The sequence below is a fragment of the Pan paniscus genome, chromosome 21 (genome assembly GCF_029289425.2).
Source record: "Pan paniscus chromosome 21, NHGRI_mPanPan1-v2.0_pri, whole genome shotgun sequence".
Taxonomy (NCBI): Eukaryota; Metazoa; Chordata; class Mammalia; order Primates; family Hominidae; genus Pan; species Pan paniscus.
The window spans coordinates 16329550-16355383 of NC_073270.2; the positions used below are offsets into that span (position 1 = coordinate 16329550).

A 25834-nucleotide genomic window follows, 5' to 3' on the forward strand; every position below is an offset into this window, starting at 1 on the left:
AGATTCCCCTACAGCCTGTCTTTGTGGAAACAGGATGAGCACTGGGCTGGAGGGGGCTAAACTAGACCATCTGCACAATTATCCCCATCATGGCCATTCTTTCTGCCTCACAAATGCCCAATAACAAACCTTAAATACTTGCTTAAAGGAAGTATTATGTACAAAGTTATGCCTGGCAAATACCCTAACTCTTTATTTCGCCTTATGTAGAGTCAAACCAAACTTCATTGCAGAAATGGTTTTTATTATGAAAATGTTCTTTCATTGCAATCTTGATTTTCCTTGCCAAAACAACAAACAAAAACCTAATGCCTACACCAATACTATATACATCATTTTCTATGTTTATTACCTTGTCAGAGAGTTGAAGTATGTTTTACTTCTGAGAATCTTATGGTAATGTGTTAAGAGCTTCAAAAAGGGAATTGATGTAATATATATGGTATACTATAAGTAGGGGGGTGGTGGGAAAGGAAAACAGAAAAGCAAAGGAAAATAGGGAAGGACCATAAAATTAGAGGCTCCAATATGATCATTTCAATAGATGCAGAAAAAGCAGTTGATAAAATCCAGCATCCTTTATGATAAAAACCCTCAACAAAATAGGCATAGAAGGGACTTACATTAAAGTAATAAAAGCCATATATGACAAACCAACAACCAGCATCATACTGAATGGGGAAAAGTTAAAAGCATTCCCCGTGAGAACTGGAACAAGACAAGGATGCCCATTTTCACCACTTGTTTTCAACATAGCACTGGAAATTTTAGCCAGAGCAATCAGACGAGAGAAAGAAATAAAAGGCATCCAAGTCAAAAAAGCAGAAGTTAGACTGTTGCTGTTCTCTATAATATGATCATTTACCTAGAAAACCCTAAAACTCACACAAAAAGCTCCTCAATCTGATAAACGAATTCAGGAAAGTCTCAGGATACCAAATCCATGTACAGAAATCAGTAGCACTGCTATAAACCAACAACAACCAAGTTGAGAATCAAATCAGGAACTCAATCCCTTTCACAAGAGCTGCAAAAAAAAAAAAAAAAAAAAGATAAAATATTTAGGATTATACTTAACCAAGGAGGTGAAACATCTCTACAAGACAAACTATGAAACACTGCTGAAAGTACTCAGAGATGACACAAACAAATGGAAATATATCCCATGCTCATGGATGGGTAGAATCAGTATTGTGAAAATGACCACACTTCCTACGGATTCCCATCAAAATACCATCATCATTCTTCACAGAACTAGGAAAAAAAAGCTGAAAATTCATATGGAACCAAAAAAACAGCCTGCATAGCCAAAGTAATATTAAGCAAAAAAAAAATCTGGAGGCATGACATTACTCAACTTCAAATTATACTGCAGGTCTATAACTAACAAAACAGCGTGGTACTCCTATAAAGCAGGCACATAGACCAACAGAACAGAATAAAGAATCCAGATATAAAGCCAAATACTTACAGCAAACTGATCTTCAACAAAGCATACAAAAACATAAATTGGGGAAAGGATATCCTATTCAATAAATGGTGCTGGGAAACCTGGCAAACCACAAGTAGAATGAAACTAGATCCTCATTTCTCACCTCACACAAAAATCAACTCAAGATGGAGCAAAGACTTAAATCTAAGACCTGAAACCATACAAATTCTGGAAGAAAACTCTTCTAGACACTGACTTAGGCAAAGAATTCATGACTAAGACCTCAAAAGCGGATGCAACAAAAACAAAAATAAATAATTGGGACCTAAATTAACTAAAAAGCTTCTGCACAGCAAAATAAATAATCAGCAAGCAGACAATCCACAGAGTGGGAGAAAATATTTGCAAACTATGCATCTGACCAAGAACAAATACCCAGAATCTATAAGGAACTCAAACATATCAGCAAGAAAAAAAAATCCCATAAAAAATGGGCAAAGGACATAGACAATTCTCAAAAGAAGATATGCAAACAGCCAACAAACATATGAAAAAATGCTCAACATCACTAATTATCAGGGAAATGCAAGTTAAAACCATGATGAGATACCACCTTACTCCTGCAAGAATGTCCATAATTAAAAAGTCAAAAAACAATAGATGTTGGGGTGGATGTGGTGGAAAGGGAACACATTTACACTGCTGGCGGGAATGTAAATTAGTACAACCATTATGGAAAATGGTATGGAGATTCCTTAAAGAGCTCAAAATAGAACTACTATTCCATCCAGCAATCCACTACTGAGTATTTATCCAGAGGAAAAGAAGTTGTTATATGAAAAAGACACTTGCACATGCAAGTTTATAGCAGCACAATTCACAATTGCAAAGATATGGAACTGACCTAAATGCCCATCAACCAATGAGTAGATAAAGAAAATGTTGTATGTATATACCCCATGGAATACTACTCAGCCATGAAAAGGAATGAAATAATGTCTTTTGCAGCAATGTGGATGGAGCTGGAGGCCATTATTCTAAGTGAAGTAACTTAGAAATGGGAAGCCAAGTATTGTATGTTCTCGCTTTGATGTTAGAACTAAGCTATGAGGATGCAAAGGCATAAGAATGATATCATGGACTTTGGCGACTTGAGGGTGACGGGTGGGAGGGGTTTGAGGGATGTAAAACTGTCTATTGGATGCAGTGTACACTGCTTGGGTGACAGGTGTGCCAGTATCTCAGAAGTTACCCCAAAGGATTTATGCATGTAACCAAAAACCACATGTACCCCCAAAAATGTTGAAATAAAAATAGTTTCAAAAAGTTTAAAAAGGCATTTTACTTAATCATTATAATACAAAAAAGCAGAAGAAAACACATTTTCCAATACAGTAGCCATAACTTAAAAATATTCAAGTATCTCATGAGATCTATGGTATATTTATGTATCTATAATTCATTAACAATTCATCTTTCACTTAATAATAATATTTATTTGTTCCACACACAATGTAATAATTTAAACACACACACAAAAGAATTGTTAGATCATATTATGTGGACATGTTTAACTGTATTGTGAAATACCAAACTATTTTCTAAAGTGATTGAATCAATTTGTACTCCTACCCACTCTACCCACTCCATTTGAAGATCACCATGTTCCCTGTCCTCCCCAGTGTTTGGTATTGCCAGTCTCTAAAATTGTTGCCAATTTACTGAGTGTGAAATCTTATCCCATTGTGGTTTAAATTTGCATTTTCTTGATTATTAATAAAGTAAACTTTTTAAATATCAAAAACAAAAGAGTCTCCAGAGTGGACAGTAAGAACTAACTAAAATCTAGAGTGGATCATGGTCCATTTTAATCTGTGAAGAATAGGGATTTCACCCTAGAGAGAGTAATGTGGTTCAAAATATAATAACTGATTCAGTACACCATTGTGGCGAATGGGAGGGAAATAGTGAAGATTGTCAGGCATGGCATTAATAGTGTGAGTCACATTAGCTGGCTTGGAGGGCTGTCACCAGGCAAGTTTAGTCATTTTCATAATGCTAGGTCAAAGAAAATACTTCTTCAGTCCTGGCTACTTGTCTCTTTCCCCTCTGTTTTTTGGTAAATTTAAAAGTGAGACTGATATACACAAAGGTTGCCTGCCATATTGCTTTTGGTTAGTCCCCCTGGGGTTGAAACCTAACTTTCCTTTTAGCTTCATAACCTTCTGTTTCAGTAACTTTAGATTGCTATGTGTCTGTGGTTTATAGACCATTCAGCATTATGCAACTTGAAAATTACTTCATATGTCCCGCATTAGTCTGTTTTCATGCTGCCGATAAAGAAATACCTGAGACTCCGCAATTCACAAAAGAAAGAGGTAATTGGACTCACAGTTCCACATGGCTGGGGAGGCCTCACAATCATGGTGGAAGGCAAGGAAGAGCAAGTCACGTCTTACATGGATGGCAGCAGACAGAAAGAGAGCTTGTGCAGAGAAACTCCTGTTTTCAAAACCATCACATCTCATGAGACCCATTCACTATCACAACAACGGCAAAGGGAAGACCCACCCACATGATTCACTCATCTCCCGCTTAGTCCCTCCCACAATATGTGGGAATTATGGGAGCTACAAGAGGAGATTTGGGTGGGGACACAGAGCCAAACCATACCATTTATGGTTTATAGACCATTCAGCATTATGCAACTTGAAAATTATTTCATATGTCCCTGGTGAAGTTACAGCTTTCTTAGTCCTTGCTTCTTTCCCAGGATCTGTGTATTACAGACTAGTTTTCTTGCTCTTGTTTGAAGCCCTACTCCTCCTTCATTAACCAGATAAGTTTTCTTTCATCTTTTTTTATTAGGGTTTGAGGTAATATTCTATTTAAAGAAAGTGGTCCATAGCTGAAAAGAAAAATTTTACAAAGCAAACACAACTCCCAACATTTTTGTAAGTCATACTAGAATGGAGGTAGAGAAGGTTTTTAGAATCATTTCCTGGTGGCACTCTTTTTCTTTCTTGTTCCATATTCCAAATCTCACTAGAATTGTTTTTCTAAAATACCACTTGGTGCATGCTTCCCATCTGCCCAGGAGCCTTTGCTCATATTCTATTGCTTGTAGATTGATGTTCACTCCTCCTAGCCTGAACAATGGGCACTTTCTATATCTCCGTAAACCAGTGCTTTCAAAATGTGTGAGAGGGAGGGAAATTGGTGTGCTAAGGATGTAAATTGGTGTGCTAAGAAATTTATATATGCCTTTTCCTTTGCATCTTTAAAAGGGGGATTTAATTTGCGGCAGCTCTTAAAGTTATTTGATGATAGAAACTAGTATATCCTCAACCTTTCTCTGGACTATGTTTTCTTCAGAATATAGTTTGAGAAATTTCTTGGTACCCATTCATCATGGTTATATCTTCTGTGACCCACATGTACATGATCTGATGAATATAAGAACTTGCCATTGCACAGTGAGGTCCAATCTTGGGTCCCTTCCTGAAACTTACTCCTTAACACCTCTTCCCCAATGCACACACACCAAATTCGCACATACCATCGCCACCAGTGTTGTCTATCTCATGCCCCAAACAGAAACATGCCAAGCACATTTAAGCAGACTGAAACATTTTTAAAAAGTTTTATTTTAGGTTTGGGGGTACATGTGAAGGTTTGTCACATAGGTGAACTTGTGACACAAGGGTTTGCTGTACAGATTAGTTCATCACCCAGATATTGAGCCCAGTGCCCATTACCTTTTTCTGCTCCCCTCCTTCCTCTCACCCTCCACCCTCGAGTAGACCCCAGAATCTGTAGTTCCCTTCTTTGTATTCATGAGTTCTCATTATTTAGCTTTCACTTATAAGTGAGAACATACACTATTTGGTTTTCTTTTCCTCTGTTAGTTTGCTAAGGATAATAGCTTCCAGCTGCATCCGTATTCCTGCAAAAGACATAATCTCCTTTTTTTTTTATGGCTGCATGGTATTCCATGGTGTATATGTACCACATTTCCTTTATCCACTCTGTCACTGATGGGCATTTAGGTTGATTTCATGTCTTTGCTATTGTGAATAGTGCTGCAATGAACAGTCACATGCATGTGTCTGTATAGTGGAACGTTTTATATTCCAACAAAAATTAGCCATGGTAGTGGGCATCTATAATCCCAGCTACTCAGGAAGCTGAAGCAGGAGGATTGCTGGAACCCAGGAGGTGGAAGTTGCAGTGAGCCAAGATCACACCATTGCACTCCAGCCTGGGCAAGAAGAACAAAACTCCATTAAAAAAAAAAAAGAATGATTTATATTCCTCTGGGTATATAACTAGTAATAGAATTGCTAGGTCAAGTGATAGTTCTGCTTTGAGCTCTTTGAGGAATCGCCATACTACTTTCCACAATGGTTGAACTAATTCACACTCCGACCAACAGTGTGTAAGTGTTCCCTTTTCTCTGCAACCTTGCCAGCATCAGTTATTTTTTGACTTTTTAAGAATAGCCATTCTGACTGGTGTGAGATGGTATCTCACCGTGGTTTTGATTTGCATTTGTCTAATGATGAGTGCATTGAGCTTTTTTTCATTGACTTGTTGGCCACATGTATGTCTTCTTTTGAGAAGTGTCTGTTCATGTCCTTTGCCCACTTTATAATGGGGTTGTTCGTTTATCTCATGTAAATTTGTTTAACAGGCTGAAACTTGATCTGCAGGAAGTCTTCCTTAGGTATGCCAACCCTTGGTGGTCATTATACTTTCTGAAATTTTTTAGCATTTGTGTCAGGACAATTATCAACTGCTTCCTCATGTTGCTCCATAGATTTCTGTTTATATATTCTGTGCTCACAGCCAGTTTGGAATTTAAAGAGCAGGAATTCACTTCTGCATATCCTTTGCACACCCAGTGCCTAGCAAAGCACTGTGTCTCTAGGAGAAGCTCAGCAAATATTTGGTTCATGACAGCAGTGATTGTAATCCAAATTGTTGCCTAACTGAAGATATAGAAATCAGAATTCTTGATTGGCAAAATAACAGGTAAAGAAAGCTACCCAGTTGGTATTTTCTTAATGGGCAAACATTTCTATTCTAGGAAAAACAAATGTGTTTTTAAAAGGCATTCTCAAGCTGGAAGTTTGTATTTGTAGGTATGGCAGTGTCCACCCTGTCAAGGTAAAATGGAAACTCAAGAACTTATTCAGTTAGAGAGCCAAACTAAATACAGCATTTTACTTCAGTTAAAATAGAACCCCTTTGTGGTTTATTACAGCCCATGGAACAATGGTCACTCAGGAACATACAGGTCAGCTGGCCATCCAGGAGGCCCTGTTCTGACTTCTCCCAATGTACCCCAGACCCAGCCCATCTCTCCAGTAGCTGCAATTTCTCACACACCTGTTTGCTTTGGAGTTACCTTCACTTTTAGATTTATGCCCCAAAAGTCCACTGTAATCCTAGTTCTGCTATAACGAAATTTTGAGGATGGCAGAGCTACCTTTCAAATGGATTTTGTTATTTAATCACTGAGATTATTTTATAACAGGATAATTTCAAGAGTGAGCATACCCATTTCCTGGAAACTCGGACCTCAGCATCACACTCACAGTGTGTCTGGAGGACCTGGCCAGGCGCCAGTACTTTGGGGGTGCTCAGGACCCTGGCAGCTCTCCTAGCTTTCTCTCCCTCTGCAGCCCTATAGCCACAAACCATCAATTGCAGCGAAACCACCTGAGCCTTTTTGTAAGGCACAGCCTGAGGAATATCCTCCATGTGATTAACCTGATTTAAGGAGGAGACAGGATGAGAGCAGACACTGCCTTCTTTGAAGTTCCCCTGGAAGAGGCCAGACTTTTCCACTCTGACATTCAGTGAGCACTGTTGCTACTCCAACGTGATGTTTCCAGGATGGTTCCACAGGGCACCAGACCACCTGCTTACACTCAGGATGAAAAGCCTCGTTTGGTCAAATACCAAAGAAAGCCCTGTGCTACTTTTGGAAAAATAGATCCAGATGAGGCTTTCAGGGCTTGAAATCCCTAGATTCCTGTTAAAATTTTGCACTGGCCTCTAAAGCAGTCTCTAAACAGATCTGAACCTTCCTGATGGACATTTCAGATCTCATGCATGCTTTCTGCCCTTTGAGCCCTATTTGGACACTCTAATGCTAATAAGTTTAACAAAAGAGGCTAGACATAATACATGGCAATGGAATTTTTACTGAGAAGTGAATGGCAAAAATGATTTTAGTCAATTTTATGAGAGTCAATATAGTTAACAGAAATCGACTCCTGGCTGAAAACTGTATTCCGTGAGTACTTAAAAATTTGGAAAATATTTTCCCTGGAAAAAAAGAAAAACTTTGAAGTTTGCTTTCCAGGTATGACGTGGCATATGTAGAGAGGAAGGAATTTCAGACATTGAGTTATTGGCTGTAAATGTGAGGAAAAATTGAAGTGCAGCATAGCTTAGCTGAAGCAGCTCTCGTGTTTATCCAATACAGTTTTGTTATCAACATGGAGTGCCTGTTTCTATCAGATCACCTGGTCTCTTTCTGCTATCCACCACATGCTGGCAGGCTGCAACTTTCTAATTGAATCCCTCATTTGCATTCAAGTTTGCTCTGCTTCTAACTGGTAAAAAGGAGACCAGCGCAATGTTATGTTAACCTTATATCTACTTGGCAAATATTTTTATCAGTGCATCTGTCTAGATTCACAGACATGACTTGGAAAAAAATTAGGACATTCTCCAATGGCAATGCCAAGGGCATGCCCTTCATCAGCTTTAAATGCTGACAGATTTGAGAAGGTGTGACAATCATTGCTGTGCATATTTACAGAGGAAGGAAGAGTTCTCTTATGTAATGCATTGGGAACCAGAGCAAAACTGACAAAATTATGCACCCCTTCCTTTTATCCCCCTAATGGCTCTCCTCCTTCCTTTGGCTTTTTTCTCTTCCCTTTGATATTTCCATTTGCTTTAAAAACTTACTCTCAGGTGGTCTAATGATGACTCTTTTCACTGTCATAAAATCTCTGCTCTGGCAACCTAAGTTTTTTATCTTGTCAAATTATTCCCACTGTAAGAAATGTTATCATTCTTGGCAAAGCAAAGTAACATTAGAATCAGTGTAACTTACTTCCCTTGGGAAAATGCAGTGCTGGGGCCAAGCCCATCTGTATCATAGCTCATTTGAATATCACTTTATGAGCTAACACTTTTGAGACAGTGGAGAGACAACTTGACAGACAGCAAAATTCTGGCTATTCAATTGTTTCTAACCCTGAGTGTCTATCATTTGGACAGACAAGTTTAGCTAACATTCTCATTCACAGAAACATTGATACATACATCCCAGAAAATATAGTACAGACTCCTCTCGTGCTCTCCATACCCTACCCACATCTTTAATATTAAAATGACATCAAACTAAGAACCCAAAGGACTAACTTCACTCTGGAAAGTAGTCTCAAGTGACCAACTACAAAATATGCTAGTTCAGTGTACATAAAAATGGCAGTGAAACCCATGGGCAGGATTCCTCTAGGGGACCTGAAAAAAGAGATGAAAATCCTGGAAACTTAGTTTTTCTGGAATGCAGAGGCAGTGAGAAACCAGTGTCAGTCTTCCTGATGTTCTGTTCCAGATGAACAATTTTGGGACTTAATTAAAAGATTAAGTGTTTCACTATGCAATATATGCATGGAAGAAACTTGTATGTGGGCCCTCTAATTATATAAAAATAAATAATTAAAAAAGAAAACAAAAATTAAAAATAATTAAGTGATTCAAAAAGTAATAAAGATCACAACTGTCTGACTGTTTCTGGGGTTTGGATGTGCACTCCCTTGTAGTTGTGTCAAGGTAAAAGTGATCGAAGCCTGGAAGGCATCACTGAATTCCCACCCACCACTTCCTCAGATGTATCACTTATTGTTATGCTGTAATTTTTAAAAAATGATTTTCTGAATAGACGAAACATTGAAACAGTAAGCCTTTTAAGGAAATAGAAACTATGCTAGGAAATTACAGAGCCAATCCATTGAGCAGTAACTCTGGGAATATCTTTCAGGTACCTTGAAAAATAGGAGCACTATTAAGAAGCTCCTTCTAAAGAACTGTTTTGGAGGGTTGAAGAATTGTCCACACTTGGACTTTGATCACTGAAATAATTTCTACGTCCTTGCTTGTTTTTCTCATCTAGTCTTGAATGACATTCCTTTTCCTTGCTCCTTGTACATACTTGTGTCTAAAGGGTAAACGTAAATAAACATAGCCCTCTTCAAAAAGAACTTCAAAAATAATTTGACAGGTCTTAGAGAAGTCAAATGTGTTTAGCTCCTTAGGACAATGACTTTTATGTCAAATCCTTTTTGGTCAATGATACTCTTTTAAAAATGTATTGTGAAATGTATGTGAACAAGACCGTATTAGTTAGGGTAAAGTTAAACTGTTCTAACAAAAAGACTCCGAAATAGACTGGCTTATTGAATATCATGTTTATTTACCACTCTGCTAACAGGAAGCATTCTGCTTGTGGAGGATTTGTTCCACTCTGTCATTCAAGGAGCCAGGAATCTACCACGGTGTCAATGCCTTCCCGAAGGTATTGGTCTCATTTACTTACCTGCCCTGGTGCTGGCAAAAGATGTGTATATGGCAAGCACACCCTCTATCTAATGGTCCCTCTACTCGAAGTAGCATTCATCACTTCTACTCACCTTCCATTTAAGAGAAATTGGTCTTGTGACCAATGTCTGCAAAGGAGGTTGGAAAATTTAGTCTAGCTTGGGGTCTACACATCTGACTACAATTCTATTACATGGAAAGAAGGGAATATCACATTTTGATGGACTTCCAGATATTTACCACCCAAAGAGAAAAGAAAAACAAATTAAATCAACAGGTTGCTCGTAGATAAATTAGTTTAGGGGCAGTGTCAGCCACCCATAATGGGTACTTGCTTTGCAAGAATATTTGGTAATTTTGATAGCATATACTTTATTAAAATGTCTTTATAATGCTGAGTGCTTACAAATTTGAAAGTATGAAATTTTTAAGGCATAAGGACAGTGATCTATCTTTAGTTGTCAGACACTATATTTAGATATTTAGACCTCACCTCAATTGTTTACATTTTTTGGTACCAAAACTCCTTGCAAAATTTTCAGATACATCAGTGGAAACTAAAATCAATACATTGAAAATGAATACATAATTGCATTATTTATTACATTCTAATTCTGGCCCATTTCCATAGAAATCCTTGGAGGCATCAATCGCAATTTGTTTCTGCAACACTCTAAGGCTATGGGGCCACAGTCATCCATAAACATACCAGGAGTCCTGAGCAGATATGGATTTACATACTGTGTACCTAGGAACTCTGGGGAAATGTGAGTTTAGGGCAGAGTCTGATCATAGTTGAGTGGAAATATTACAGAGAAAGAGAGAGAAAATGATAATATGAATATGAATCTAAATCTCCTGGGTAGTCAAAGGAAGTCTCCTTAGAATCTTTAGAGCTGAAGATAATAGTTCATACCTGTTTCCCATTTCAGCCGTGAACAACAGGGAGAGTTTCCTACAAGTGACTGCAAATTGAACTGAAATTAACAAAATCGACATGAAATTGCCTCACTTTGTACTTTATTGACCTGACTTCATTTCTAAATGTTTTAAGTGAATCCAGTTTTACCAAAATGTTCCTAGATCTTCTTAAGCAATTGCATTTTTGGTAAAATGCACTTTCCCTTTACTTGAGATTTCCATTCTGGTAATTGTGACTTAGCTTATGAAACTGGGCTCTAAGTTCTGTCACTGTTATATTCCAGCACCTAGCTCAGAGCAGGATGCAGAGTAAATCTTAATAAATATCTGTTTCATGGCTAAAAAATACATAAGCAGCTCTCCAATGTAAGGAGGCTACTGGCCTGTTCTGTCCACTCTAGAGACCATACTCTGGATTCAATAATTACTGAGTCTATGACACCCTGGTTTCTATTTTTTTACTTACTCTAAGGAATGATTTCATTCAGATTTTAAGACGATAACAGGAGAGTCAGTTAATAAAAATAGAGCCTAATCTTTTAGATGTGGTTAATTTTTAAAGCGGTTTTATTAAACTGTAATTCACAGAGTTGCACAACCACCATCATAATCTATGTTCATCATGCCCAAAAGAAATCCCACATTAGCTGTCACTCCGTCCCCTCTCTCTCAACCTTGGGCAACTGCTAATCTACACTTGGTCTCTATAGATTTGCCTATTTTGGGTATTTCATGTAAATGGAATCATAAACTATGTAATCTTTTGTGACTACTTTCCTTCATGTAGCAAAATATATTCAAAGTTCGTCCATGTCATAGCATCTGTAATTAATCTCTTTTTATTAGTGTTCCTTTCTATCAATGTTCCACATTTTGTCTGTTCATTCAGGATATTTGCACTGTTTCTACTTTTTGGCTGTTGTGAACGATGTTTAGATGCAGTTCATTTAAGCATAATTACATCGCTAAATATACGCACTATAAATGTAAAACAGTGGTGTTCTGTAGTTAATTTTTAGTCTTCCTTGCTGTTTCCATTCTTTGGTCCCCTAGTTTCTCTCAGGCCTCTCCAAAGCTACTTTTGCTTGATGGCTCTGGTGTCCTGCTGGCCTATGCAGTGATGTAGGTTTCTTGAAACATGGTCTGTATCTCTGTGTGTAGTCAGTCTGTACACATCGCCTCAGAGTTCTCTTAGAGTACCAAAGAACATCGTGGAAGGAGAGCATGTATCAAAGTGGCTTTGGGCATGGATTTCAGGCTCCGATAGATCTAGGTTCAAATTCTGAGTCTCTTATTAGCTGTGTGGCCTCATGCAAATTGCTTAATCTTCCTAGGCCTTAATAACCTCAATTCTAAAATGAGGTTAATAATGGTATAATTATTGAGGTTTTTTAATATGAGGTTAATAATGTAAAATGAGGTTAATAATGAGGTTCATATAGGTAATAATGCCTATATCATGGAGTCGTTGCGAAGATTAAATTGGATAATGCATTAAAATGCTTATCATAGTATCAGATATATAAACACAAACATTTAACAATTATTATTACTATTATTTTTAATAGTAACATTATTCTTGTAACTACTGCTGTCATTATTGCCCTGCCACTAGATTCTGAGTTCTTTTAGGGCAGGGACTTTGATTATTTTGTTCACTGCTATCACTTAGATTCTAGAACTCTGTCTATACTATTGAACAAATACTTCACTATTTGAAGAAGGCTTTACTTTTGTTCTGGATGATACCAGTCAGTGGTCCCTTATCATGAGAGCCACCTTGCTTTCTGTTTGCTTGAATTTGCTGCTTTTATGAAATCCAGGTGTCTCATCTCAGCCACCTCTGAGTCCTGTGGTATAGCCTGTGAGTTCAGCTGTCTGGAAATGAAGTCTGTTTGTAACATTATCATACCACGCTTTATACATAACCACTGTAGCCAATTGTTTAAAAAATAGTCAACTTGCTTAAGCACTTCCAAGCTCCCTAAAATTTAACTAAGTCCTAAGAATAAAAAGGAAACATTTTGTTTTGACTGTAAATAAATACAAGCTTTCCATAAGAGAGAGAGAGAGAGTAATTATAGTTATTTGTGGTCTGAAATGTGAAGTTATGTGTTGTAAGACAGCAGATTCTTACGGACAAAACCAAATCATGTTTCTGTACATAGATTTTAAATGCTTCCTTCCAACCCAGGGGACCCAGGGGAGTAGATAACAGTTGCCACTTAGCTTACAGAGGGAAAAAGTCCAATGCTTGCGTTTCGTTGGCCCAAAATATCCGGAAAGCTTGCACAGTTTTTCATTTCTAAGGTCATAGGCTCTTGGAACTGAAAGGCATTTTGGAAATCATACTTGTCCTAGATCCTTATTTTCCTGGCTGGGAAAAATGAGACCCAGAGTTGCTGAGTGACTTGCCTAGCAACATCCAACTAGTTCATATCAGAACCAAGACCAATGCCCTGTCCAGCCAATAGGGTGAAATAGCAAGGGGAGAGGTCTGGGAATCAGACAATCATGAACCCCAGGATGGTCCACTTGCTGACCTCTTCTTTGAACTGTAGTTCCAAGCTTCCTCATATGTTAGATGGGAACAGCATTAATATACACCTTCTGCTATTAGAAGAAAAGAAAGGATTTGAATTGAGGCTCTTCCAGAACTGAGTAGAGTCCCAAAGATTTGTGTCAATAAATGTCATGATGGCAATACTTTCTCTAGGTCCCCATTCTCTCCTCTGTGTCTTCGTCTACCCAAACTGCTGCTTCTAGCCAAATCCTGTTTGTATGGACTACCCCACCTTCAGCCATTGGGTTCATCATCAGTGACTTCTGAAGACTGAGTTAATATAGAAAATACCTGCACACCCATCCTTCTATGCATCATATCATTGTTTCTTCCTCTTTATCATGAAAAATCCTTTATAGTTTAAGGTGATGCATCTGTATCCTCAGGGTACCAAGGCATAGACAGCCTGTGCAAGGGAGGATTTTTGTTCTTGTTGAAATAAAACATTATATTCTAAAGCAGAGGCGTTTTGCAACCTCATTCTTAAAACAAAATGCTTAACATTACTCACTAGTTAAGTAATTTTATGGCCCTCCCCCAATAAATCTTGTACATGAACCCTCAGGAAAGTGCACATCCCGTGGTTTATGGTGCCTCTGGCACACTGCCAACACCACAGTTTGAAAAGCCAGGCATTCAACCAACCTTGTGAATGCCAGCCCTTGCATATAATTACAGGAACCTGTGAAAATGATCACCAGCAGCTCAGGGGCTCCAAGCTTCCGCAAATTCTGAATCCCTTAGCAAGCCGGAAAGATCTGCCGGCGCTGCCATAGGGAAAGGTTAGCATCCTAAATTATGGCCTTTCAATTTTTTTTTCAACTTTGCAAATATTTTATCTTCTCATCCTTAGTGAAAAAGATAGAAGTGCACAGTTGCTGTTTTCCCATGTTGTTTATAGAAGGAAAGGAGGTCTCATCAGCTTTTTCCATCCTTCATAAAACAATGAAAATGTGCCTCATGGCCAGGATAAAACAGTGATATGCATCGAGTGATCCAGGAAATGTAAAAATACTTGACTTGAAAGGCTTTTTAAAGATATCACTGCACATGTTAAAGGCAGTGGCAGTACTGGGACCTAAGAGTGTGTGTGTGTGTGTGTGTGTGTGTGTGTGTGTGTGTGTGTGTGTGTGTGTGTGTGTGTGTGTTGTATAGGAAGTATCCCAGTGCAGTTCTTCTCCCTACAGGCCTCACTCCCAACTACCTGTCCAGCCTAGGAAGAGGTAAAAAATAGGAATTGTGGTGAGCATGGGAAGGTGGTGAAGGAGTCGAGCAACAAGAGACAGAAATGCCAAGAAGCTAAAGCAAGCCGGCTGCAAGCTATGGCAGGGCAACCATTCCTGGGCAGGCAGAGCCTGGCTAGCAGAGGAGCTGGGGCCTGCAGATTGGTCTGTGCCTTTGCTTTCCTGCTGTTTCCACTTCGTGTTCTTTGCCTCCTCTTCACACTACCAACTCCTTCCACTTCACACGTTCTATCTCAAGTGAGACAGTGCCCATCTCAAAGGGGCCACAGTGTTAGAGCTGCTAAAAGCAACTAGGTAAGTGGGAAGATGGGGTTCCCTTATTTTCCTATCAGGCTCTCCAGCCCCAGGGCTGCCATGGCCACTTCTCCAGCCCCCATCTCACTTCCTACCCTAGGCCTGCCATAATCTCCACCCAGCTTTCTTTCCAGGAGTGAAGTCCAGTGTCCAATCGAGTTGCCATGCTGGACAAACTGACCTTGACCTTTTCTATCCCAGTGTGTTATCTTGTCTCTAGCAGTAGCCATCCTTAGGAAACCCCAGGAAATGCTATGTTTGCTTAGGACACTGGAAACATGGGGTAAAATCAATGAAGCTGTTTTGTGTTCTGCCGCGGGGTGAAGCAGGAAAGAAATCTAATGGGGGAGTGACTCATGGTAAGAGATAGTGGCCCTGTCTCTCATGCTATTAGAAGGTACCAAAGAGGTGAATAGAGACTGGTTCAGGCCTGTGTAAAGCCCAAGTATTTATCCTTGTAAGAGGCCATGACATTTTTCCTCCAGTTCCCCACCCTAGAACCTACACTCTTCTAATCCCCATCCCATCTCTGCCTCCCCTTTCCTTGGAATACAATGTTACAGGCTATGGAATTCACCATTAGTAATGTCGAGTTGTGGAATTTCCATTCCTTCTGCTTGGAAGGTAGAAGGCAGGAGAGTTCCCTAGGAGTGGAGATGAGATTCTAGAAGCCCAATCCAAAATTCCAAGCACATTTTTCTTAGGATGAAGACTACCAGCATGGCTTTCAAGCCCTAGAGTGGTCTTACCTTCTGCCTGACTCTCTTTCAGTCTGTTCTAGCAGGCATTTTCTCTGCTGTTTGCATCCTCAGCCTGCAGAACTCTTACTGCCCATCTTCAGCTGGTTAATGGTGGTTAACAAGCAGGGCCCCTGGAGGGATGCTTTTCCTGGTGTCCCTGAGCAGATCAAACCTCCTTATTACCAGCTCTCATGGTGTTACATGGCTGTCCTTCATAGCCCTTAATACAATCAAAGCTTTATATTTATTAGGGTGATTATTTTATCAATGTCAGTGTCTGGTTTTCCTCACCCTTATGTCCTCTGCTCCCAGCACAGTGTTTGACAAATGGTAGAGAGTCAGTAAAATCTTGTTAAATAAACGCATACATGTTCCTGTAAAAAAAGAAGCAGTATGGTCTATCTTCATTATAAATTAAGTCACTTTTGGGCTTGTCCTGACAACAAAATTATAATGCACAGTATTATCTTGTGAGAATATGAATTATAAGTTTCAAATAATCAAGGGGGAACAAACAGTTTTTAACATGAACAACATGTAAGTTAGAGTTCTTATATTTAATTCTAGGGATACGTTTATCTTCTTTTCTTATAGGACATACAACCAAATAAGTGTTTTGTCTTACTATAAAGATCCAGGATTTTGATGTTTGCATTGATTATCCTTACAGTCATCCTAGGCTAACAGTTCTGCAAATGGTCATCTTTTCTCTTAGGGACCATCCCTAAGACCTTGAATAACTCAGAGCAGATAATCTAACTGTCTAATGATTACTGAGATCATTTATGCATCAGTATTTATCAATAAAAAATAAACCCTTTGAGGTTCTAATTGATTTTTTTATTCCCATCCCCAAAATGGCAGCTCATTAGTGTCTAGTCACCAGAAAACTGGGGACCATGTGGCATCCCTGTCCCCTCACCATCTAATATGGCACCTGTTCCATGGAACATACTGAATAAATACTCATGGCATTGAAATGAATCACACCTGTCCCTCACTGAGCCTTGGCTAATAATTGATCAGAGAGTTCATGATCACCACCCATCCTTGAGAGGGCTCCTATTAAAAACAGCAGCAACAACGACATATGACTAGAGCATCTGAACGCTTATGTAGCACTGACATTAACAAGGATAATAGGAGCTTGAGGGGCATTTTTAAAAGGAGTGCTTTTAATTATTAAAGTGAGATATGCACATGCTAAAAAACAGTAAAGCAATATAAAAAGTCATCAAATGGTAAAAATATCTTCCCAATTAAAAATGCCAGTATCCCTCTTAAGAGGCAGCCACTGTTGAGTTTCTTATGCATTTTCCAAAAAAAATATTCACTTCATATATAAGCCTATAAATATAACCAAATTTTCAGTCTTTTTATTTTCATGGTTTCCAACTTAGAAAGGCCTTCTATTTCAAGATTATTTTTAAAAATTAACCCAGGTTTCTTCTAGTGATCTAGTAACATTTTAAACATGCACAGAGGCTGGACATGGTGTCTCATGCCCGTAATCCCAGCACTTTGGGAGGCCAAGGTGGGCGGATCACCTGAGGTCAGGAGTTTGAGACCAGCCTGACCAACATAGTGAAAACCCGTCTCTACTAAAAATACAAAAATTAGCTGGGCATGGTGGCATATGCCTATAGTCTCAGCTACTCAGGAGGCTGAGGCAGGAGAATTGCTTGAACCTGGGAGGCAGAGGTTTCAGTGAGAGCAAAGATTGCGCCACTGCACTCCAACCTGGGTGACAGAGTGAGACTTCATCTCAAAAAATAAATAAACATATAAAAATAAAATAAACACACACAACAGATATTAAGCCATTTATTTATGTATATATGCATATATACACACACATATACAGGTATACATAGATATCACACATATATACCTGTATGTCTATACAAGCATACATATACATTATATACACTGTATATTATATATAGTATGTTTACTTGTCTGTGTGTATACACATACCTATAGTGAAGTATATACCTAAACTACTAAATGAGAAATTTTATATATATTATAAAAAGTTATAAACGCATGCTCTTACCTATGTATATTGGTTTGAAGAAAAATATAAAATACTTAAAAAAGATTTTAGGGGTATACATAACTTTAAAGAAACATATAATTACTGCCCATTTCTTTCCCAAATGATACCTATTTTTATAAATTTTTTTAGACTCAATAATTATAAGGTAATTTTTTGTTATTACCTTTTATTTATAGAGATATATATTATAGTTTTAAATGTTTATATGTACACACGTATTATATACAATAAAAAATGTATTACCTATTTTGTGTGTATATTTTTGTGTATGAATGTGAGAGAATGTGGTGTGTGTGTTTCTATATGTCAAACAGTTTTAATATAGTCTCCAGGCAGATTTTAGGACTTTATGACTTTCTTTTTTAACCTTCTTTCTATGGAATAATTGTGTTCATTGTTTCATCTATTTCTTGCAAAATAGCGACAATGAGTTTTCTCCCACTGACTAAAACCAGACCTGTTCCACCCATTCCCACCCCACAAATGAGCAAGTCATGTAACATGAGAATAAATTAATAGTGAAGCCCTTTGACAGTTGTACCTCAGGTCCTTCTCATGTGCAATGACATCTCTCAGAATTAAACCTACCATTGTCAGTTTGTCAACGATTTTCTACAAGTACAAAATGGAATTGCCGCCATCTCACCCAGATTTGGAAGCAAGTCTGATTATGGGACATACTGGGCTTGACAAGCTAAAGACAGATACAGACATTTTCTCATTTATGAATCTATTCCTTTGGGACATTGTTAAAATTTTAAAAAGGTCATATCTTCTAGGAGGGCATAAGTAACATAAGTTATTTTGCAATAGCTATCAATGTGAAATTTTGTATTGTCTTTTGGAAGTCAGAGGAAGAAAGATGGGCTGCCTCGGTGCATTTTCCATTTGCCCGTGATTAGCATGTTCTGAACAACTCAGTGGGAGTCAGAGGTATGCTTCTCTTTGGGTTTTTTCAGTGCGAAGGATGGAAGGAACTCTTTCACACCTTTCATTTGCACTGTTAAGACTTACATCAGAAGTACAAAGCATTTTAAACTGACAGAATAAAAAGCAAACTTCAGAGCAACTTTCCTGCCTATGGTGCTTTCCAAGGATCTAAGACACATGAGCAAATCTCCTGAAGGGTGGTAAAAAAAAAAAAAAAAAAAAAGAGTCACCTTTGACCCTTTCTTCATCTTTGAAATACACTCGAGAATGGGCTCTCTCCCTCTGAGGCTAAATCCAGTGTGCTCTGGAGCTGTCAGACCTGCAGAAAGGCCCTTTTTGCCAAGCAGTCTGAGAGAAGACTAGAGGTAATTGGCAATCCAGTTCTCCATTTCCATTGTACAGCCATCCCTGACAAATTAATCACAATCAAATGTTGGCTGCAGCAAGGGGCACCCTACACAGCAGGAAAGAAAAATGAGGCCTCACGCTGATCTGACAGCCGAATCTTTCAACTCACCCCATTAGACTGAACAAGGGGACGCTGTGGTTTGCCTGTCACTACCACTACCCATAAACAAACTGCTTGCTCTGCATCTCAGGACTTGGTGGATCCAGTAAGGCCTTCCTTGGGGCCCACCAGGTATCTGAACAATCAGTGCTTCAGAGAAAGGGGAAGGGCCTCATCCTGGTGAGAAAGAGAAGCTAGATAGTGGCATAGTGGCATAGGAGACTGGTGAGGACACCATGGCCCAACAGAATCCTGAAGTGATGAATCTCAGGTTTGACAGTGGGTTGAGATGTGCTGCAGGCTGTAATGGAGTGTCTGTCTGTGCGCTTACTGCTCACCTGTTGTCTATCAGCCATCAGTCAGGTAGTGAGAAATCCAGCCCTTTCCATCCACTGTTTAGAGTTCACTTATTTGGCAAGCTTCTTTGTTCAACATAAAACCAAGAATCTGAAAATACCTTAAAATGTTATTTGTATATTTGCCCAGTCTCTGTAGTAAAGTTTATAAGCCTTAGTCACAGAAGAGAGTCTCAGGCCCTCACTCTTATTTTAGGCATAATTTTAACAAGTGTGTCACAGCCTATAGCAAATTAGAAGATGGCAGGAAGATCCCGAGAGGTAGATGCTGACAATAAACAGTGGGATAATACTGAAAGGTGACCCAAAAAAAGATAGATAAGTTTGTTTCCCTGCCTGCCAGTAGAATATAAGAGAAAATCATATTTTGAAACGCTTGGTCTTTTTTAAAAGACAAATGCTTGCTCTTTGTAAAAGCTGTGTAATGAAATGTCCCCGTGATGTTAGATCCGAAGTGGAAGAGTCTCTCTTCTCTCCCATCTCCTCTATAATATTCAAGATGTGATATATAACTGAATCACATCAAGCAAGAATAATAACGCTGCCTCTGTTCTGATCAAGTTTACTCTTACTGCTTATAACTGTGGGCAGTGGCATTCACGGCTCTGCCATCTGGCTCTCACAAAACTCAGGGCCAGGGGCTTGTGGGTAGGTGGTGGAATGTTCTAATTCCCGGAGAAGATATTATTGTTCAGACTGTATAACTGAATAGCATCAGTTTCTCTAAGTTTTTCCATTTCACCTCTCCCAGTCAACTGAGTATAAGGAAGTATAATTAAAATGTTGGCTTTCATAAATGTTAAAGCCACATTTAAAACGTTTCTCATCTCTAATACTAACTCAGAAAGCTACTTTTCTCCCTATATATTTAGGACTAGAGATTTTGTCAATAAAAATAATGGAGAGGATTTGAGGTCCAAATTAAAGCAATGTATTTCCCAGAACTAAACTGAGTGTGTCAGTGGCTTGTCCAAAGTCTTGTAGAAGCCAGACCATGAACACCGCATCAGGACCTGCTGTTTAGTCTTTATTCAGAGGCACATAATTTGGTGTTCTTCTGATGACTGGGTTATTTTTGTGGGAATAAAAAGAATACAGTTGAAGGGATGTACCTGAATTGCTGTTTTCCCCTTTCTCTCTCTCTCTCCCTGAGAAAGATATATAATAACTTTCTAAACCTGCTCCAGCAGTCTAAAGATTCCAGTGCTCATTGGATCATAGATTTCTCATTTTAACCTTTCTGTTTCTCCCTCCCTAACCCCTCCAACCTCCTATTCAAATGTGATCTTACCAGAAAATGCAATTAATTTAATCATTCCTAACGTTCTATTATTTTGATTTGTTTTTAAAATTATGTTTACATCCTGATCCAGTTCAGGTTAAAATGCTTGTACACTGACTGAATTGACACCTACCTTTAAGTTAACAACATTAGTTACTATGTCCTGGAAACCTATAATTGTGCCTGAAACCTTATGTGTTATTTGTAATTCTCACAACAATCTTGATAGATCAGTATCATTTTCCCTATTGTACAAATGAGAAATCGAAGACCCTGAGAGGTGACATAAGTAGCTTAGGAAGGGGCTGAGGTGGGACAAGGACACCACCTGACTTCAGAGGTGTCTGAAAACAGTCCTTCTCTGGGATAAAGAATACCGCCCAGAGAAACATTCTCCTGTCCTAAAAAGCACCATGCATGTTCACCAAAGCCTACCCAGCAAGTGTCTGGTCTGAAGAATTCTCCTTTTCTAGGGTCTATGCCAGTGCTTCTAGTTATCTCATGGCGAGAGAAGCTTGTAGCCCCCAGAGTGGGAGGTCTCTAGGCAGCTGTGAGATTTGTGCTGGAGTGTGGATATTAGACCCAAAGCCATGGGCTTTTTAACATTGGCCTGTGTCTCCCACGCAATCCGGGCTTTATGCACCAGATCGTTACTCTGCTGTGAAAATGAATATTGGGTTTATGGAGAAAGCTAAACGGTTGGGAAGGTGTGTCCCTAGCCAATTGTCAATAGAGGCTGTGAGCTTTAGAGGAGGCAATTGTAATAGGTTTTCAATTGACACAGTTATGACCAAAGCCTTTGAATCATTTTTGTGTGCTTTAACTATTGTGTGTTTGTTCAGCTGTATCTTTAATAAGAACAGAGCATTATTAGCAGCTTTTAAATCATTCTTTGCTGTAGGTTATAAGCATCTTGCTGCGGTATTCTTTTCAAATTATTGGAATCTCTCTTTCCCTGCCTTACATCCTGCCCTAACACTGCCTTCCCCTCTCATGTTCCCCTAACAAATGCTATATCCCTCTCATTTGACATATTCAAACACACACACACACACACACACACACACACACACACACACCCTTATTATACAACTTAGTTTCCAGACTGCAACAGTTGTCTAGATGTTTCTGAGTTAGGAAACTTGTTGAATCGATATGAAGGTTTTCTCTCTGTTTAGGTCTCATTTACCCATCACACATATATTTATCAAATATATTCTTAAGGTTTCCTTCTCCAATTTCATGAGACACAGCCTAACATTCCAGGCCAAGTTTCCAGCACTGCAAAAGATATACTTTGAACTGTGGAGCCGACCTAGCTGTGGAGAGGAATTGATTAATTAGCAGTGATGGTGGATACTTATTAAGCACCACGTTGTGCCTTTTGCCTTGTGCTGTGTTAGATGTTTGGTGTATATTAACCCCTTTACTGTCCAAGGCCATCTGTGTGATAAACATTTACTCTCATTGATGAGGAAAGCTGGCTTATGGTCACACAGAGACCACAAGTACCAGAATAGTGGTTGGACCAAGGCATCCCAACTTCAGATTTCACCCACTTAGCCAACAGCAAGAATTACATCCTACCAATGTTTAGAGACTTTCTTCCTGTGCATCTTCAGAGACACTGGGCTTGCAGGCAGTAGAGAAGTATTTCACCTGTCACCAATGGGCCCATTTAATAGAAAAACAGCAGAACACTCAGCATTCCTTTTTAACCAACTATGTCAGCCATGATTTAGATAATGAGTGTGCATATTGGTCCTACCTCTGTGTCATCTGATTTAATGGAGATTCCAGTTAGTGGCAGCTTATCCAGTTACTTTAGAGACTGATTAATGAGTTGTCACTGTTTTATTGGATATCGGTCATCAGAGGCAGGAATACAAGTGTCTCTAGCATCTGAGCAACCCAGAACATTCAACAAGTAATAAATGAAAACGTCAGGGCCCTTTAGATGTGTGATTTATGTACATACCCTTGGGGTACTACACTTACTATAAAACCTACAGTGCAATCCTTATCCAAAATACTGATGGTTTTAATGTTTAAATATTCTGCTTGTGAAATATCATATGGCTTTGAGCAAATAACTGTCAGGCCTGTCGAAATCTTTTCGTAATGGGAAGACTGTGAAATTATAGTTGTGAAATTTGATGATTTTGAAGAATTAATTACTAAAGTTTTTACAGCAGATTCACTTTCATTACCCATTTTTCTTTCTATTGTAACCTCTGTGCTCAGTTTTCCTACATGGATTACAACCTTCTAGATGCTGACTGACCTCTCATTTCAGCTCATTTTTTTAAGATGGGAATTGATTGACATTTTCACCAGTCACACTGGCTCTCTTCATAAATCTGTAAAATAAAAATGAGCTTTCTCCTTTGTGAAATCTCTTTTTTATAAGCTTAATAGAGACCTAGACAAGCCTGAGGGATAGTTCTGTTGACCTCATCAAGTTTCTTGCAGCAGGATGTCTCTGCGAAAGTGGGCTTTTAACCATTTCCTTTTAAGGAACTCTGTGTGTTAATGATAATTGTGGTATCTTGACAGTAATTGCTGGGACAACTGGAAACCTAAAGGCAAATACTGGTAGTCACAGAACTGTTTGAGTGCCTGAAAGAGAAAAGAATCTCTTTGAACTACCTGATCCAACTCTCCTGACATCATCCATGCCCCAGACTCTAGAATGACTGACTCTTCCTAAAACACGTCCTTTGCTTCAGTTCCTCTGGGCCTTTGCATACACAGTTCCTTCCCCTGGGAGAATCTTTCTGCAGATGCTATCTCTTCCATGCAAGCAGTTTGGAGTTCTCTGCTGCTGATCATCACACCCGTTAATGACTCTTCCTTGTAGTCCCTTTGCTGTTTGCTATTTGGATAGACAAGAGTGACTGCCTTCACTGCATTCAGGCACAACTATTTATGATTAGGAATCACACCGTGCACCTGCACACAAACTCCCTGAAGGCAAGTAGATAGTCTTTGCACCTGGTAAATAAAATTAAGTGCTTCTGGTGTGAACTGAGTCTTCAGGGAAGGCTATTAATTCTTACTGCCAAATTCAGCTAGCTTTCATGGAACCTAGAAGCAGCTGCCGGGGAAGTTGTGACTTTGGCTTCTCTTTCCCTCATTTTCCCTAGAGCAGTAGTTTTCAATCTCAGCTTCCCTTTGGAATCACCTGGAGAGCTTAAGAAATACCAATGCCTGGGTCTTACCCCTCAAAATTCTGAGGTACAGTGGAATTGTTCCTTGTGGTGACCTAGACATAGGATTTGTATTGTCTCCCGGCATATTCTAATGTACAGCCAGGGCTGCGATCTTCTGAGCTGGTGAATGTGAAGTTTGGCTGTCCCTTCATGGGCTTTATAGTTTTATTTGCAGGCCTCACTTTTTATGGGCAGTTGACCTCACCTCACTTCATTTTGTGTGATCTTGGCCAGACAGGCTAGCACCTGCAAAGACTGAGATATGAAAAGGGAATGCTATTCATTTTTCTTTCCTTTCTTCTTTTTTTTTTTTAAAGCATTTGACTTTTGAATATCACTTGAGCTGGATGTATGAATTAACTAAAATTATTATGGTTGTCTTATATTTGCTGTATATATTCTGAAACTCTAGTGCTCAAATTGTTTCTTCTGTTAACTTTTGACAGTATTAGAAGATGTAGAATTTGATAAGGATTTCCTGCCTTGACTATTCTGCATCTTAGATGTTTCTATTTTGAGGAGCTAAAATTGTATAATGATAGATCTGGAAGTTATAAAACCTTTTGCTGTTCAAATTGACCATACCAAATTGACCATTATCTCCTTGTTCTTTCTGAGAGTTAGATGCATAATCAGGCATAATCTCACAATGTTACCAATTTATTTCATGTGTTTGGGTCCAAGAGTTACAGAGTAACTGAAATATCCCAGGTGGAAATATAAGGCAACTGGATTTGCCTGCCCAGACAATGAGGAGACTCATTCACTTGTTGGAAATGCAGTTTTATCTGAGCTTTACTCCAGTACCGTCCATGATGACTGCAAGCCAGAATATAACTTGACTCTTTTCATGTTGTTGGCAGAATTTGTTACCAAATTCCTCTGCCTTTAGTTGTATAAATCTCTCCCTTTAGTTACTTCCCTGTTTTATGGCTAATGCTCTGAGTTATTTACCCATTTGAGGACATAATGCTCTAGTTGAAGTTTAAATAAATCTTGAGTCCCTAGGAGATGCCTGGTGTCCTATAATGATTCAATCTTTTAGAGTTGCTTAGACTGGGACTTGCATCTTATCTCTTGTTCTAATGATTTCATCTCCGTGAACTGTGGTTTCCCTTCTTCCATAAAATGGAGATAACATAATATAACCTAACAGGGTTGTTCTTTCTGCACCTTAAATGAAAAAAAAAAAGAAAAAAAAACAAGTCTAAGTACCTAGGGCCGCATCTGATTCATAAGGAACCCTTCCATAGTACATCGTAGGTATTATTTAGTTCTGTTTTTCTAAACTCTCAATTTCCAGTTACATTTTTCTAATTATTTCCTCCAGTAAAAGGAAATTTGGGCTATAAATATGAATTATGCTATATAGTGCTTGGTTTCAAACTGTTCTGAGCATTTCCAAAGATGTGTTGGATAATAAAGCATGCATGTGTTTTCATATACCATTGCCTTGCAGATCAAGGATGACTATTCCATTCACACAAATCACATAGGAACCAACTCATAAAAAGGAAATGGACTCCACCTTTTTCTCCATAGGAAGTTCCCTATAATAGTGAGATCACAGCCGCATTTTTATGGTCAAACTCAGGACGATATTTGGATTCCCCAGGGAAGTTAACTTTGCTTTCATGAAGCTGCTGAAATATAATCCAAGAGTCACCA

The 25834-nt window shown here is 38.7% G+C and overlaps 1 protein-coding gene across 8 annotated transcripts in view; it reads left to right on the plus strand.

The window, feature by feature from the left end:
* Window positions 1-25834, plus strand: part of MACROD2 (mono-ADP ribosylhydrolase 2) — a 2054393-nt gene that overhangs the window by 1434824 nt on the left and 593735 nt on the right. The window lies entirely within an intron of this gene.